An 18,038-nucleotide genomic window follows, 5' to 3' on the forward strand; every position below is an offset into this window, starting at 1 on the left:
GATTGCAAAAAAAACCTTGAATAATTGTTGGATCCCCCTTAGGTAGCATGTTGGTGTTTCCTCGTTAGAAACCTTGCTGGTAAAACCCTCTTCGGGATAAAAACTCAGTCGAAGGAAAAGAGTGCAACGGATGCTTTAAAACCTTAAGGTCTTCGAGCTGGGTTATCATTCTGACCGCTTCGATCGGGCGCCTACATAAGGGTTAGTTTGAAATATGAAATGAAAAGGGAGATGGTCGTACATTCATATGAGACGTGCCGTCAATGTTTTGGGGATCAATATGTTCCAATCACTCGAGATGAGGACGCGGTACGGTCTTTTATTTAGTCTAATCGGGATTGATCGAGGGTACGGCTCGATTACCTTTTGGCTCTTTTGCGGGAGAAAGGTGCGAGTGCCGGTGCCACATCGTGCACTACGAACATTTCCCTTGCCGCATGTTGTTCCCAGTAGACGGTTTTAATTCCATCCTTTTGTTGGGAATTTCACTATTTGGTGAAGAGTGGATGGTACCGCTGTCATGCAGTGTATCCACGGCAGTCCGAATAAGGCGTTATACCTCATGTCTCCTTCGGCGACATGGAATTTTGGCGTTTTGGGTCGTGCCAGCCACGGTGACCGGGAAGATGATTTCTCCTTTCATTGTTTCACTTTCCATGTTGAATTTGTTGAGGACTCGAGTGGCGGGCACAATTTGGTCGAGCAGTCTGAGCTACTCTATCGCCCTCGATCTGATAATGTTGGCCGAGCTACCTGGATCTACAAGAACACATTTTATTTGAAAAGAATTTACAAGGAAAGAGATTACCAGTGCGTCATTGTGAGGTTGAGACAGGGTCTCGGTGTCATCTTCACTGAATGTGAGGGCGTCCTCGGGAATATATCCCCGGGTCCGCTTTTCTTTGGTGATGGATATTTTTGTCCTTCTCATTACGGGTTCCTGCGGGGCATCGATGCCCCCCATGATCATGTGGATGACATGTTGTGCCTCGTTTGCCTCGTTCTTCTTGGTTGCCATTCTTTCCCGAAACTGATTTTTGGCTAGATCGCTAAGGAATTCTTGGAGATGCCCTTTGTTAGCTGGAGGCATAAGAGCTGCACTTGAAGCTACGCGCTGCTCAATTACCAAGGAAAGTAGGAAAGCAAAATGCTTTACGTAGTTGGTGGCAATCCTCGGTCCTGTGGATGTGCGTGTTGTGAAACTCGCACACTAAGTTGTGATTCCTTTGTGAGGGATCTGATTGTATAGGCCTGGGCCACTTGGCATCTCTGATTTTACCGATGGCAAACACGATGTTCGATACATCGACGTTGAAGTTGTATTCCGACAAGTGAGGTGCACTTGTTGGCCCTGCGTTCTTATCGAATCTGGCCATGTTGATGAGTCCTCGAGGATCCTATCCTCGATCTATTCTCTGATCATTGCGAGGTGGGTTGCGCCTTGGGGCATTCCTCCTATCTTCGATGTACGTGTGATATCTTTCTTTGTTTGGTTTTGGTTCCTTTGCCATGAGCCTGTTTGGATATACTGAGCCCGAGGGGGCTCCCAACTGGTCATCCTCGGCCCTGATTTCCGACTGGTACCGGTTGTGGACGTCCGACCAGGTCACAGCTGGATACTCGATCAAATTCTGTTTTAGCTGTTTTGAAGCCATCAAGCTCCGTTCATTCATACCTTGAGTGAAAGCCTACACTGCCCAGTCATCAGAGACCGGGGGTAGTTCCATTCGTTTCATTTGGAAGCGAGATACGAATTCTCGAGGCATTTCATTCTCCCTCTGCTCGATCTTGAATATGACGGACTTCCTTGTTGCCACTTTGATGGCACCAGCGTGTGCCTTTATGAAAGAGTTTGCTAGCATGGTAAATGAGTCTATGGAGTTGGGAGCTAGTCTGTGATACCACATCATGGCCCCCTTCGAGGGTGTTTCTCTGAACTTCTTCAGTAAGACGGACTCAATCTTGTCATCTTTTATGTTGTTACCCTTTACTGCGCACGTATAAGCAGTGACGTGCTCGTTGGGATCTGAGGTTCCTTTGTATTTTGGGAGTTCTGGCATTCTGAACTTCTTTGGAATAGGTTTCGGAGCCGCTTCCTCTGGGAACGGCCGTTGCACGAACTTCTTCGAATCTACAGCTTTCAGGACCGGGGGTGCGCCTGGGATTTGGTCGACCCTGAAGTTATAGGTTTTGACCTTCTTGTCGTTAGCTGCTATCATTTTCTCGCCCGACTCGATCCTTTTGGTGAAGTCCTCGAGCATTTTTACGATGGTAGGATCGGCTACTGATCCGTTGTTGCTCAATCTCTCCGGTACCTATTCGGCCGGGGAGTAGCTTCCGGTGCTACTATGCTGGGAGTCTTCGGGTGGCTTGGCAGCTGAGCAATAGCCAATTGTTTTGCCTGCAACATTTTAAAAATAAGATGAAGGCTAACTTTCCGTTTTTCCCGAGCTGGGGTTTTTTGGGCTTCCTGTTGGTCGCCATGTTGTATGCTCATGTCGGTGTGTGAGGTTTCATCGGCTTGCTATGCATCTTGCGAACCCGCGTCTGCTGGATTCGGTCCAGGTGCATTATTGAGGTTCTGTGGTGGCGCGCCAACAATTGGAACAGCTACACTATTTTCTCCATGGTTTTCAAGGTTGTCGTTCTCAACTCTGTTCACTGAGCCAGACATTTTGACCTGAAATCGAAGATCTATGACAAGAAAATTGTGAAAGATAACTTGCGTTGTGTAATGAAACCAACAAGAAAATAATCACTATTATGTTTAGCCCCACGGTGGGCGCCAAACTATTTACTGTGAAAATGGTAATAACAATTAAATTTATTGATGGGACTCTAAAAATACGTGATCTATTTTTATGCTAGTTATTAAGCAGTTGATGCTAGGTATGTGAAGTTTAAAAGACGAAACGCGAACTAAAGTAGAGTTATAACCAAATCGGGGGTTGGTTATTCGGTCCTCGGACTAACCGATGAGGGGCCTCGAGGTCGATGCTTGGGCTCGGGCTCGAGCTATCGGGGATAATCGGGAAAAAACTAACAGTTAGGATATGATTAAGGGAGGCTCTTTATGGCCAACGACAAGTAATAAATGAAGAACAAGTATGAAGTCAACAAATAAGAGCAATAATATCGAAGGATATGTTAGAGAGAAAAGAGAGAGAGTTGTTATTTATCTTGTGTAGAATAGTTGGAGCAACAGCAACCCGCTACAAAATGGTAAGGATCCCCTTTATGTAGGAAGGGAATCCCAACATAGTACGAAAAATATTAATTACAAAGATATAGAGATGGGACAACTAGTCGTGATACCTTGATACAGGTTCTGGGCAGGCCGGCTTTGTCAGACTTAGTTGCGGGCCTCGGGAACTGCCTATATTTACTCTAGCCTCGATCGATATTCCCTTTAGGCCGGGCCTCAACGAACTTTGAGGGAGGGAACTCGGTCACAGCTTCGCGTCCTCGAGGCCTCGAGATGTTCTTCTGAAATGAAGTAATAGCAAGAAATTGGATCCTCTGATTTCGCCGCGTACAATATGTATATGGGATATGGGAAAGGTTATGGCGTTATATACGCACCACCACGTGACCACTTGATCATCTTGTATACGTTGATGATTTTGCCCATAGTGGCCGAGATGATATGATTGGATGCCCTTAGAGGCCTGATGATGTTATGAAACATGTACTTATGCACGACATGACATTCATACGCATATGCATGACACTATAATTATTTCACGATTTACAGAGTTATCCAGACTTACAGGTTGAGTTATTTACTCTATATTTCTTCCATATTTATTATGTACTTATTTATGTGCCTTATATACTCGATACATTACTTGTACTGACGTCCCTTTTGCCTGGGGACACTGCATTTTATGCCCACAGGTCCCGATAGACAGTTCGAGAGCCCTCCAGGTAGGCTATCAACTCAGCAGAAGATGTTGGTGGGCTCCATTTGCTTCGGAGTTGCTTGTTTGGTTAGTATGATTTAGACGTGTATTGTTTGGTATGGCGGGATTCTATCTCGACCTTTATGTTAAGTGTGTACTCTTAGGGGCTTGTAGACAGATGTCATGTACATAAAAGATTGTATGGCCTTGTCGGCCTGTGTTCAGTATACGAGTGGTTATTTTGGTCTTATAGGCCCGTATGTCTTATGTATAAGTTGGTATCACATGTTTTATTCTACTTATCTCGCGGCAGCCTTCCGGCTCAATTATTTATGATTGCATGACATAAAAAGATACGTTATGTTGGTACTCGATTGAGTAAGGTATCGGATGCCCGTCGTGGCTCATCGGTTTGGGTCGTGACAAAAGTGGTATCAGAGTAGTTCTGTCCTATGGACTCTACAAGTTGTGTCTAGTAGAGTTTTGTTTATAGGTGTGTCGTGTACCACACTTATAAGTATGTGGCTACAGGGCATTTAGGACTATCACTCTTTCTTCTTACTCTAGATCGTGTGGCAGAGCTCAGTTGTAAGAACTCAATTTCCTAAACTCTATCTTATTCGTAATACAATGACACCTACATTTAGAAAGACGGTTGATAAGGGATTGAATGCGGTTGTGTAAGAGTTAAGTCAGAGAAACTCAATTTTTGCATCATACTTATGATGGATAAATATGAGGTATTCAGCAGATCATGTGTATACTAAGGCATGTAAGCCTCTTGATAAGGAACCTTAAGGCAAGAATATTTATCCAACTTTATAGTGAAAGACAATGAGAGATTCAAAAGATAAATACAAATTTCAAAAAGTAAAGGAAGCAAGGTAAAGAAGGGTATGAGGCACTCATTAATGAAGATTATCAGTATTACAGTTCCGGCAGAAAAATATAAGCATTGTGAGTTACCCTCAACAGTAACAGTGGTATGCATAATTGGCCACACTCATCTCAGTTATACCATATTGGGAGCTAACAGACATAGTTTAAGAGAATGACGAGTTATCAGGATCCGGCTGGGGATAGAGTAACCCAAAATAGTGGATGGATTGGCAGAGTTAGTTGATATTTCCGAAGGATAGTGCAAACGTGGTCATAGATCTCCTTGTGAGACACCCAGATGGCACACTCTAAAATAGTACAGCTAGATATGAGTACTATAAAGATAGACACTGGAAGCCTTGAAGGAATAAATATTACCTTAGTATGGCTCGCGTCCCTAGTAGAGCGAGAACTTTAAGTAACCCGAAGAGCCACTATATGGAGCAAATGGGAGCTAAAAGAAAAAGAATATCTTGTTGAGGTTTTCAGAATAAAGTGATAGACATAGATGTTAGCGGGGAATAAGAAAAGAGTTAGTGAAGCACTATAAGTAAGATGTGGTACCTGGATTACAACGGTAGAAAAAGAAAAATGAAAATGATGATAGTATTATAGAGTCTATAGTCAAGTGAAGGAAAAGAAGAAAGGTGTCAGGCCTTGAGACAACAAAAGAGTATAGGACATAAAGTCATATCCTAATTTCAAGAAATAAGTTCGTGACTCTAACATGATTACCAGAAGGAAAAGTTAGACCCTAAAGTAATAAGAAATCAGTATGGGCTAGTGAAAAAGGTAAATTAAACATGAATCAGGAACTGAGTGATTTGATAATAGTCAGTACCATGAGAATTTCAGATTGCGTTCCGGCGATAAAAGAATGGATGACAGAAGAATAACCCTTAAAGGTCATTCAGGAAGACCCTTTCCTAAAGAAAGCAATGTGAGCAAAGTTAAGCTTAAAGAACTAAGTGTGCTAGTTACATTAAGTGTCACCCTCGTGAGTAAGGAATTTTGTTATCCTTAGTGTAGAAGGATTACCGCAAGGCAGGTAAGAGTCATCGTAGCGCCAATGAGGTAAAACATCTATACATAGATCATCGTAGCGCCAAATCTTAGTACTTCCCTAAAGGGGGGAATATGGAGTGATGAGCATTAAGTCATAATTAAGTGGATTTAGTAATTATGGAATGACAAAGGAAGAATGCGATAAAAATGAGAAAGGGATGAGATTGCACTTATTCAAATCCTACAGATATGTTGCAATTCCAGAACATTAAGTAAGTACGATGTCAAGGAAAGGAAGTAAGGCTTCTATCCAGAGATGTTTTTGATAAATAAGGAGCCAGTGCGAGAGGTAAGTTAAGACACATGGAATAACCCAAAAAAGATTACTCGGAATATTGATATGAGAATGGGCCAACGAGTAGTTGGTAGTTTATTCAGGAAGAGCCCAGTAACAGCTAGACAAGAGGATAAAAGACAAATCAACAAATCAATGCAAGTTAAACGTAGGGAACCCCAACATGGGGATTCAACCTCGCAGTTATGACATTATAATACTTGAGATATATTCATATAAGAGTTGGGAAAGTTAAAAAGGTACTGTATGAGTATTATGGAAATAAAAGAGAATGCCACTGGGAAGACAGTCAAAATATCAATACAGAAGCAACCCTACAAGTACAAGGGTGTGAGGTAAGTAACTACGGATAATTATAGGCGGGGAAGGACGTCAAAAATTCCGTCGAGTATATGACGTAATAAGTTTGCCGCTTTACAAGAGTCAGAAGGTCCTACCTAAGTTCTTCAATGAAAGACTAGTTGAGAAAATAAGGAAGAAAGCTTCACCTTGAGCACATTTCCCTAAAGAGGAAATGTCCGTGTAATAACAGTCTCACTACAAAATTGTATGCACTCCAAAAGAAAGTGTCACCTACCATGGCTAATGAGAAGGGAGTAAAACCAAAAGTAATATTCGAGACAAGATGAGTTGCACAAAAATTTTGTCATGCGTGAGAAGTCAGATTAGCTAAGTAGGCACGCAACAAGGGGCAAAAAGACCATGAAAAGCAATTGCTTACGTTTGAAGAAAGCTGAAATGGAACAAAAGGAATTATTCGATTAATGATCAGCCGAGAAGACTCCAGTATAAGTTAAAAGAAAGAATTGGGTCTAGGTCATAGACAAAGGATTGAATCATTAGAAGATTGTATCATTGTTTTCCATAGCGTCCATGAGAGGCTAAAGTAATAACTAAATGCCAAGAGCCACAGATTGGAAGATAGTTTAAGCCTACATAAAGACTGATCAGAAGGAAGAGGAAACTAAAGATTTACATCAACCAAGTAAAATTAGGAGTCTTCTTATTGGACCCAGGAAGTTACAGACATCGTGATTGAGAACACTACAGAATCACTCTTAATATCAGAGATACAAGAGAGACAATACAGTAGCCATATTCTACAACGGCTCTACAATAAAGCCGGTTTGAAGAGTTATAGCTTCATAAGAAGTCAGTATGAATCTTGATTGTATATGCACCAGAGGTGCAAGTATTATAATAGAGCTTCAAGTTGTAGAGGCGAATTATACCTATATGGAAGGGAGGTAATGAAAGAGATAGAAGAATGTGAGGTAATATTTTAAAATAAGTAAGGTAAAGGTGAACAACGTACGAAATACTCAAGTGTAAAAGGATGTGAGTGGTTCATACTTCAGGTAAAAGACTAGAAGCGTTGGGATTCAGTATCCAGGAATGATAGCGGCGTCATTAGTGGCATATTTCTAGCCTATAGTTCTAGGTATCGAGAAGTCTAGTTAAGAGAGTGTAGAAGAGTTAGAGACGATGCGATGTCTCACTTGATGTTCTAGAATAATAGAAGGAAATCTATGGTGCAAGCAAATTGAAGGAATCTTGCGAGTAGTATAAATAGATATGTGCAAGTCCCAAGCTAAAGTATGGTAAAACGACAGGATTTTAGGAAGACAGGAGTAAGGATAAGAAAGGTCAAGCGAGAAGGTGACGAGAATGGATAAGTACTCGGGATTAAACCCATGAAAACAAGAAGAGCTGATGGTTTCTATAAGTTATTGAAAGCTCAGTATTGCCTGGATGAAGTCAAAGGAGTCTAAGACTAGTAGCATTTAGAGGAGATGAAATGCTACCCGGTAGTAGAATGATAGTGTAATTAAGATAGATGAAGGATGAAGTTTTGGTCTTCGATGGAGTAATGATTTCATGAATTGTACAGGATTAAAATACCCACGTAAGGTAAATCACATTGGGATGCTATGAAATACGATTGTGGAAGTATAGTGTCGTATCGCCCCTAGGTGGATCCAGAAAATCGCTTCAAATTTTCCACGATGAGACGTAAGCCCTAGTGTCAAGGTATTACATAAGAAGTTTCATGTTGTCAGTGGTATATTGTTGATCAATATTGAGGTGAATCAACAATGGATCGACAAAAGTCACAAAGTATGAGATGAGATTAGGCTGTTATTCTTAAGATGAATAGTAATAAGGAAGCATTAAAGGACTTAGATTTATACATATGGGATAAGAAACAAAAGTAACCTAGAGTTCGGTAGCAGACCTCGGTAACGATAAATCAGAGTAGAGTTATGGCAGTAAAGTGAAACAGATGGATAAACGGATCTATGATAAAAGGTAGCAACAATTGCGAGATTGGAAGAATTCCGACCACAAGTCGTGGTGTGAGAAAGAGTCCTAAAGGAGGGAATGCCCTGGCCTTTGGATTTATTCAAAGAACAGTTGCCTAAGCCTAAATGGAAAGAAGAATGTTAAAGTATTCGCAAGAGCTATGGGTTATGAGAATAATAAGTGCATCAGTCAATATTCGATGACGAATGTTCCAAACGGGGAAATGATGTTACACCCTATGTTTTCATACGTGGCAGTACGCCATAAATAAATTAATGAAGGCTCGGAAATGAGATGTTACATCCCGCATTTTTTTACGTTAAAGCTTCGTCGTAAGTTAGATAATGAGATTATTTTTGGGATTATAAGTATTATGCTATTTCAAATAAGTGATGAGTAAATTTGTGAAGATGAGAGGGTAAGCAAATAAAAAAATGAATTTTCGTCAAAGTTTAATATTTTGGGATAAAATACTGCCCGAGCTAAAATACCCGCTATTTATGGACTAGTACCATACAGGGTACCACATGACCATGATAGTAAGGTGTATAAAGTATGTTAAGAGTGAGTAGTATTTTAAGTAATTGGAGATAATTCTTAATTATGTGGATAATTGGTTAATGAGGGAATTAACAAGTTAATTAAAGATTTGTGGGTGATTAATTAGAAACTTGGGATAACGTGGCAGCACCCCTTTTACCCTTTTGATGACTCTTAAATAAGATTAGGAGGTGGCATATTTACAGGATTTATGTGACACCAAGAATATAAGAAACATCATTTTTAGTCAATATTACAAACTTGTATATTTTGCAGAAAGTGACTTGTATATAAACTTGACGTCATTTCTCTTTGAATCATCTTGAAATGAGGATGTTCTTGAATCCTCCTTGAGAGCATCTAATTTTGAGAATAATATAACAAATGAACCTGTAAAGCAAGATGAAACATACAATAATAAGCAAATTCTTTCTTCTACTTTCATCTCTACCTTATCCTTCCTCTTTAAGCACTTGATCACCATTAGCCAAACACATTCCAAACATGTATTGTAGGCATTTTCTAGATCCATAGAATTCATTAATAAAGAATCCTTCAAATGGATACTTAAACAATGGTATATAATGCATTACAATCCAATAATTTGGAATTTCATTCTTTGACACAAAATAACTAGAGAACAAAGCACATGATCCCATTATACGGATTTTTTCCTACTCCGGGTATGTTAAGACTATCCCTTCCTTCTTTTTGGCATGATTCAAATGATACAAAAAAGAAACGACTCTATTCACAGAAATACTAGGGGTCTCTATAGTCTTGATTCCCCATGTGTCATATTATTCTACCATCTATTCATAGGCCTCAAACATACGTAAGTTGGTAAAGTTTATTTCATGATATTAATCAGAGGCATAATGGTATTATGACGTATCGAGAGATTTTATTAACGTATTTCATACATTTATACATGCACATTGTGTCACGACCCAAAATTCACTAAGGGTTGTGAAGGTGTCGGACACCGGCAAGTCAACCATAAATACTTAATTAAATTCTCATTTAAACAATTGTGAAAAGCTCTGGGTTTTTTCTTCAATTTTTACTAGTGAAAGATACTCAGTTCAAATTAAATATACATGTCAAGAATTCAATACAAAATATCCATAACTATCCCAGAACCCGGTATCACAAGTGCATGAGTTATTTGTAGGAAGCAATACAATACCACAACCATCCAGAATACAAATTGGACAAAAATAAATACAATAATCTGGAAGAGACTCTGCTGGCTGCGGGTCATCTCGAGAAGTGCAACTCACCAAAGTCTCCGCATCAACCATGCTGCTACGCCGCCAGGCCACTAGTGATGCATGTGCCTGTGCAATAAAAATGCACATCAAGTGTAGTATGAGTACGAAAACAACGTGTACCCAATGAGTATCCTGCCTAATCTCAAAGAAGTAGAGACGAGAGGTCGACTTCGACACTTACTAGTGGTCTAGTAATGATATGTCCGTAATATAATAAATCGAGGATTTATATGAATAGGATTGTAATTCAATTGAGTGAAACATGTAAACAATTCTTTATTTTATGTGAAGTTCCCAAAATTTCCTTTTTCATCATTTATACAAATATTCTCAAGCCGGGAAGAGGCAATAACAACTTCAATAAATTTCAAGGCAAGCAATACAAGCATGCACAAATCATGCCGAGGTCGTACGACCCGATCCAACAATATTTAAACTGTGCACTTCCAGAGAATAGAATGGCGTGAACCATAGATACATCTATTTAATCTACCGAGGCATTCAGCCCGTTCCAGAATTTAAACACACACAGACAGCCAGTCAAGAAGTTATCAGGAAACAATTATCCAAAGAAAATCAATTTTCTTTTAACTATTTAAGAAAATGAAGTTTAAATCTTTTTTTTAGAAATTCAGGTACTAATTCGATATGATTTAAGCAATTCAAAATGTCAATAAGATTACAAATAATCCAAGTATAGCATGTTTTTGGGTCCTAGACTACCCGGACTTAAACATAATAGTAGCTACGCACGGACTCTCGTCACCTCGTGTGTATGTAGCCCCCACAATTAGAAGCACATATTCAATTATTTCACCTATGGGGACAATTCCCTCTTACAAGGTTAGAAAGGAGACTCACTTCGCTCCAAAGATCCATAACCGGCATTCCATGCTCCTCTGAAGACTTAAATCGATGCACAATGCTCCAAAACTAGCCAATAATTATGCAAATCCATTAATATATGTTCAATTGCTCATTACAATCCAATTTATAACAATTCCGAACCCCGATCGAAAAGTTGAAAAAATTGCCCTTGGGCCCACGTGCCCGGATTCCGAAATTTTTCGAAGATGAAGTTTACCCATGAACTCACGAACTCAAATATATGATTTTCTCCTAATTTCATACCCAAAATCGTGGTCAAATTCCAAGAATATAAATTCCTAGTTCTTTCCACCAAAACCCCAAATTTCTACCAATATCATGCTCAAGTCCGTACATAATCAATGTATTTAACTCAAGATAAGTGGGGATAACTTACCTTGTCGTTGATGATGAAAAACCCCTATTTAAACCCTCCAAGAATCTCCCAAGCCAAGAGAAAGATGAAAGAAAATGGCCAAATCCCGACTTTAAAACAACTCACTGCCTCCAGCCTTTCTGCACCTGCAGTCTCTTAACCGCTTCTGCCGCTTCTGCGGTCCAGGGCTCCCAGCCTATTCCGCTTCTGCGTCCTCTCCTTCGCAGATACGGTCTCGCATCTGCGGCGAAATGACCGCATATGCGGTCCCAGCTCTTCCCCACCAATTTCACATCTGCGACCATAGGGTCGTTTCTGCGTCTCCGCACTTGCGGCCCTAGTCTCGCATGTGCGGTTACACCAGCAACTAGCAACTTCAGCCTTTTCCAAAATCCCATTTTCGATCTGTTGACCATCCGGAATCCACCCGAGGCCCTTAGGTACCCCGTCCAATCACACCAACCAATCCCAAAATACATTACGGACTTACTCGAGGCCTTAAATCATATCAAACAACACAAAAATCATGAATCGACCTCCAATCCATGCTTATTGAACTTTAGAGTTTCAAACTTCTTCATTCAATGCCGAAACGTATCGAATCACGTCCGATTGATCTCAAATTTTGCACACAAGTCATATTCGACATTACGGACCTACTCCAACTCTTGTAATCGGATTCCGACCCCGATATCAAAAAGTCCACTTCCGGTCAAACTTCTCAAGAACCTTAAATTTTCTATATTTAGCCCAAATGACTCCAAAATGACCCACGGACCTCCAAATTCACTTTCGATCGTGCTCCCAACACCAGAATAACCATACAGAGCTACTCCCATACTCGGAAGCCCAAACGGACATCGATAACACTGAAATGCACTTCAACCCAAACTTATGAAATTTCTTCCAAAATGCTAACTTCCACAATATGCACCAAAATACTCTCGGGTCATCCAAAACCCGATCCAGGCATACGCCCAAGTCCGAAATCATCATACGAACCTACTGGAACCTTCAGATTCCGATTCCGAGGTCGTTTACTCTAAAATCCAATCTTAGTTAATTCATTCAACTTAAATCTTCCGAAATGAGAGTTCTCTTTCCAAATCAACTCTGAACTTCCCGAAATTCAATTCCCACCATGCGTATAAGTCATAATACCTGAAGTGAAGCTGCTCATGGCCTCAAACCGCTGAACGACGCGCTAGAGCTCAAAACGACTAGTCGAGTCGTTACATTCTCTCCCACTTAAACATACGTTCGTCCTCGAACGTGCTAAGAATTGCGTTGGAGTTGCCCGAAATCACTATTTAACACCTTGAGCACCTACCCATGCTACCACAACTCAGCTGGGCACCCTAGCTTGATCAATCTAAAGATACCCTTTTCACTTAGGCAAATAAGCCTGAGAGCCCAATTCCAACATCCGGAATTCTCTACCAGGCCTGTTCCAACATACGCCTACCGAATCAATAACTACACGCAGCACCAAAACATGACTGCATACCTTGGCTAAATTCACATCTTGCGCAACTTTACTCACAGGACCACAATAACATTCTCTAATCAATTTATTTGAAATTCCATGAATTTGATGCTCCCATTGCACCTCATGACATACATAGGTCTTGCTCTAACTCTTACAATACCGCCACGACGGAAGAGATGTGTAGAAATTCATAACTAACTGCCGAATCAACAATTCATTGGGTCTATACTCCTGACAGGAACCATCACCTCATTCTGAACCAAATAATGATCTTTGCTCCTTAATATACTTCATATAATCAGATTGCAATGATCCTAAATCCACGATCTCGACTCAGCTAGTACGAACTGCTCAGGCAATAAGCCACCTCGGACATTGTCACACCTCCTTTTTCCGCACCCGCGAGGGTGCAAGGGAGTTTTTCCAATTAAAGGACAATCGAAACGGGATTGGTTTATTTATTTCAGAGCCGCCACCTGGGAGATTTAGGGTGTCCCAAGTCACCGAATCGAGGAAAAGAATGACTCTATATTACAGTCTGCGTACCAGAAATTCGGATAAGGAATTCTGTTAACCCGGGAGAAGGTGTTAGGCATTCCTGAGTTCCGTGGTTCTAGCACGGTTGCTCAACTGTCATATTTGGCTTGATTATCTGATTTAATACATGTTGAACCTATGTGCAAAATTTAACTTTTAAACGCCTTTATCATTATTATTATTTTACGAGAATTTCAATGTCGTGAAAACATATCTCGAACCACGTTACATCAATGCACCCGTAGTTATCGATATATCTCGACTCGGTTGAGATTTGGATTTGGGTCACATAAATGTGCACCCGAATTAAGGAAAATAAATTGTTAAAGGCGCGCCTAAAGCAACTAGCGTGTTGTTATTTTGGGGAAGGTCGTAAAAATCCGTTAAACGGCACATCCCGAGTTCTAAACACTTTAATATATACATACATTTAGAGGGCCCCGCAGCTTTGTACATTTTTTGTTTGTCGAGGCTCGTCTCGTCCTTATTTTAAAAGGATATCCTATAGCAACTACGTTTCTTGTCGCGTTTGTCTCTACTAATAGAAAACAGAAATAGTCCTAGTTAATTACATGCATGTAGGTTTATTTATAGCAGGATTCAAAATGCTTTTACAGAATAAGTAAACGTCACTACGCACACGGACAACTGATTGAACATTACGGGCCCAAATCCAGCTCATGCGGGATGGGCCAGACCTGGGCCGCTGTTTGTTCGATTCGGGCCTGCTTAGTCTGTTTTGACCTGGGCTCGACCTTTATGAGGTTGAGATTGCAAGCTCTGTGTTCTTTGTCTTAAAGCATGGTTTACCAATTATATGAGGCAATTTATCGGAAAGGAAAGAACTTAACTAGTAGTGTACGGTTTTCATGCTTGGCATACATTACAGAATTATACTACACTATTAAACTAAATCTAAGATACAACCTACTGCATTGGGCATGCTTTTATCTACCAGCCTGCATATACAATTAGATGTCAAATTACCCTACATTTACAGTTGCTATGTGTTAAAGTTAACCCAGTATCCGAACAAAATACAAGCTATCATACATCCCAGATCATTCAGTGTACAGGCTATACATAAAATAAACGATCTTCAACCCTTTTTCTTTGTATTCATACTCAACTTCAGATTACATTAACAGTATTAGTTGTGTACCTGGTATAGAAGAACAAAAGAAGAAGGAAAATGATCAGCTGAGTAGTACACAGCAAAAACAGTAACAGCAGATAATTCAGCCCAACACAGCAACAACCAAACAGCCACAAAGATGAAGTTCACACGTTGGTCGAGCAACAGACAAATAATCCCAGGAAAGAGTAGTGAACCAACAGAAATAACAGAGTATTCAATGCAGCAACCCCAACAGTTCAACAATCACAAGCAGCTCAATCAGGGCAAACAACAGAACTTGACCAAGACAACTTGACCAATGTGAACTCTTCTGTAGTTTTCAGACAGTGTTTGGTTACAATATTCTCAGAATTTATGTTTCTTTCTTTCAGTTTTTTTTTAAAGAAAAACCTTCTCTTTTCAAGCTCCCAAAAAAGAAATCCGATCCTCTTTCTAAATGGAAAGTCTGCCTCTTTTATAGCCCGAATTCAGCACTTTGTAGGCTGTCTGAAAACTCAAAATTCCCCCTCCCTGTTGTTTTTCCACTCAGTTATTTTAAATAACGAAACTCCCATGAGATCCCTGACAGCCCCTCTCTATATTTGTTGTTAAAGTGTCCTAACCTCTTATTTATTTAACCAAAGTATGGGCAGCAAGAATATAATCTGACAGCATGTGCTGTCAAACTATTTTAATCCAAAAGGGCTTTATGTACATGTTGTGCACAAGTGCACATGCCCTCCAATTCCAACTACAACTAAACAGAAACAATCCCTTTATATTTCTGATTCAAATACATCAATTGTAAGTAGCTATAGTCGATCTTCAATTTTGATTCAAGCAATGTTCAGCGAGACAAATCAAGTTGTTACCATTCAAACAGCTAAAACTATTTGACGACATGAATCAACTATACTAATTACAACATACGCAATCAAAGCCAAGGATTAGAATCAAACAGTATCAGCAAGGGGTCAGATTGCACATGTCAATACAGAGGTTAACTTGGGGATTGATTACTCAAACAGTTTCAATTCAGTAAGTTATGCAGTTCACATACACACGCATTATGAGGAAACATTTGATCAAATACAGAGGTCCAGGCAAGGTGTGAGAAAACAGTTGGTAAAAATTCAAAACACAATTCGAACAAGATGTTTGGCCATACGAATAGACCTTTAACAAACACACGAACTGGAATAAAGAAGAGAAGACAAACTTACCTTAAAACCTTTGAAAGAAAAATCAGAAAAATCAAACTTGTTTGAACAGACCCTTCTCAAGGTTTAACGGACTTTAATCGAAGTGTTTCTCAAATGAGAAACATTTCGATTAAGGTCCATTAGACCATAAACTCTTGGTTTAAACAGGCACGGAACAGGCATGAGGAACCCTTAATCGAAGTGTTTTGAGAAACACTTCGATTAAGGTCCATTAGACCATAAACTCTTGGTTTAAACAGGCACGGAACAGGCACGGAATAGGCACGGAACAGGCACGAGGAACCCTAGGGTTCAGAACAGCAGATCTGGGATTCGTGTTTCCCTGGTCAGATTCGGACCAAACCAAACATGGTTTGGTCACGAAGGAGGTTCGGGGGCTGTCTGGTGCGAAGTTGGGGTAAATCGGGGTAAGTTAGAGCTTGACTCGAATCTTCAAATGAAGATTCGAGACGAAGGAAGGTGATTCGAGGCTAGGGGGTAACAGATCCATGTTTAGGAGAGTGATATGGTCCTAGGGTGTTCCGGAGGTGCTCATCGGTGTTCATGCCGCCGGGTTTTGGTAAAAGGGAAATCAAGGCGGCTGCTAGGGTTTGGGGGGTTTCAGTGTTTGGTGAAGGAGATGAGTGAAGGGGGGTTCGGATAGGGGGCGTGGGGTGTGAGGGAAGGTTTATATACGAAGTAGAGGATTGGATCCGGGCCGTTAGATCAGATGATCTCAACGGCTTGGATCTGTTGGTGAGGGGTGAGACGAGGTCGTTTGGCATTAAAACGGGGTCGTTTGGATTTAAGTGAGGGGTTGGGTTGGAACGGCTAAACAGGTCGGGTTACGGGTGCGGATGTGGGCCGTTGGATGGGTGTGGTTGAACGGCTCAGATCAGACGCCTGATGCGGCGTCGTTTCGGGAGGTGCCTGGGCAGGCCTGGTCTGGACCGGGTCCTTGGACGTGGCTGATGTGGGCTGAACTTGGGCCTCAATTCAAAAATAGGCCCAAGTCCGATTTACTACACCATTTGCATTCTTTTCTTTTGTTTTCCAATTTTTTTTAAAAATACAATTAAATTAAAATGATCTTGCCATATCCAACTAATCAATACTTAACACAATTATTTACACACATACTAGAGAATTCTACATGGTTAAATCACAACCTGAAATAAAAGATGCACACATATTTTTTGTGAATTTTCTTTTTTTTTTAAATGACCGAATTATGGTTTAATTACCATGACATACATACTTTGTATTTTGATCGGTAAGATTAAATGCAAAATGGACAGACCCAGAAATGACTAACAGCACATGTCACGGAAAAACGACAAATTGTACAGCGAGGCCATTTGTCACTATTTTTGTTCTCTTTTGGAGTGATTGTCCGTGAAGCTAAAATCACGTGCTTACAACTGCCCCTCTTTGCACGAAGACACGAAGGGTTTTCGCGCAAAGATAAAGCGGGCGATTTTTGCTCGTCTGAGTACTCCATGTGAAGCATTTTTTTTAAAAAGATTTGACCGAACCTTTGCTTCAGAGGTTTCCTACATATCCTGGGCTGAATAGGAATCAGGTCAATGTAGTTCGGGAAATTTTGGTAGCTGGGACTACCGCGTGACTGTAGTGTTAGCTGCTGCTGTGTGCTGTTGCATACTGCTGTAGGATGCTACCGCTCACCGATCTCCTTGTTACATTTTCTGAAAGGAAAAACAAGAAGCTAAGCTAGAGTATGGATCATGAGATCTCATCTATCTTCAACTTGTTCTTGTTGCCTTGCTTTCTCGTCGGCTAATGCTTTCCTCTGATGCCTTTATTTTGTGAGCTTGGGGGATGATACCGGTCCTTCGCCTTTTCTGAATGCCAGTTTTCATCACTTCGCTTGATCTGCTGGGAACATGGCCCTCTTCTTTAAGCCTTTCAATGGTTTTTGCAGTGGTATGGCTTTCTTCGTCAAAATTGTTATGTTGGGCATGCTATAACGTTCCCAAACTGTTTCTTTTGAGACGCATTCCTTCTTCCTTTTGAATCGCGCGCTTGCCTTTGCAGCCTTCTGCTTCTTGGTGCTGGGGATTTTATTGTTTCCTGCTTGGGGATCTCTGTTGTAACCTTCCGCCTTCAGGTGGGGTTACTGATTCCAAAATCTAGAGCTGAAAAGTATTCCCGCATTTTACTGGTGGGCGAC

The sequence above is a fragment of the Nicotiana tabacum genome, chromosome 22 (assembly GCF_000715075.1).
Source record: "Nicotiana tabacum cultivar K326 chromosome 22, ASM71507v2, whole genome shotgun sequence".
In the NCBI taxonomy this organism is placed as follows: Eukaryota; Viridiplantae; Streptophyta; class Magnoliopsida; order Solanales; family Solanaceae; genus Nicotiana; species Nicotiana tabacum.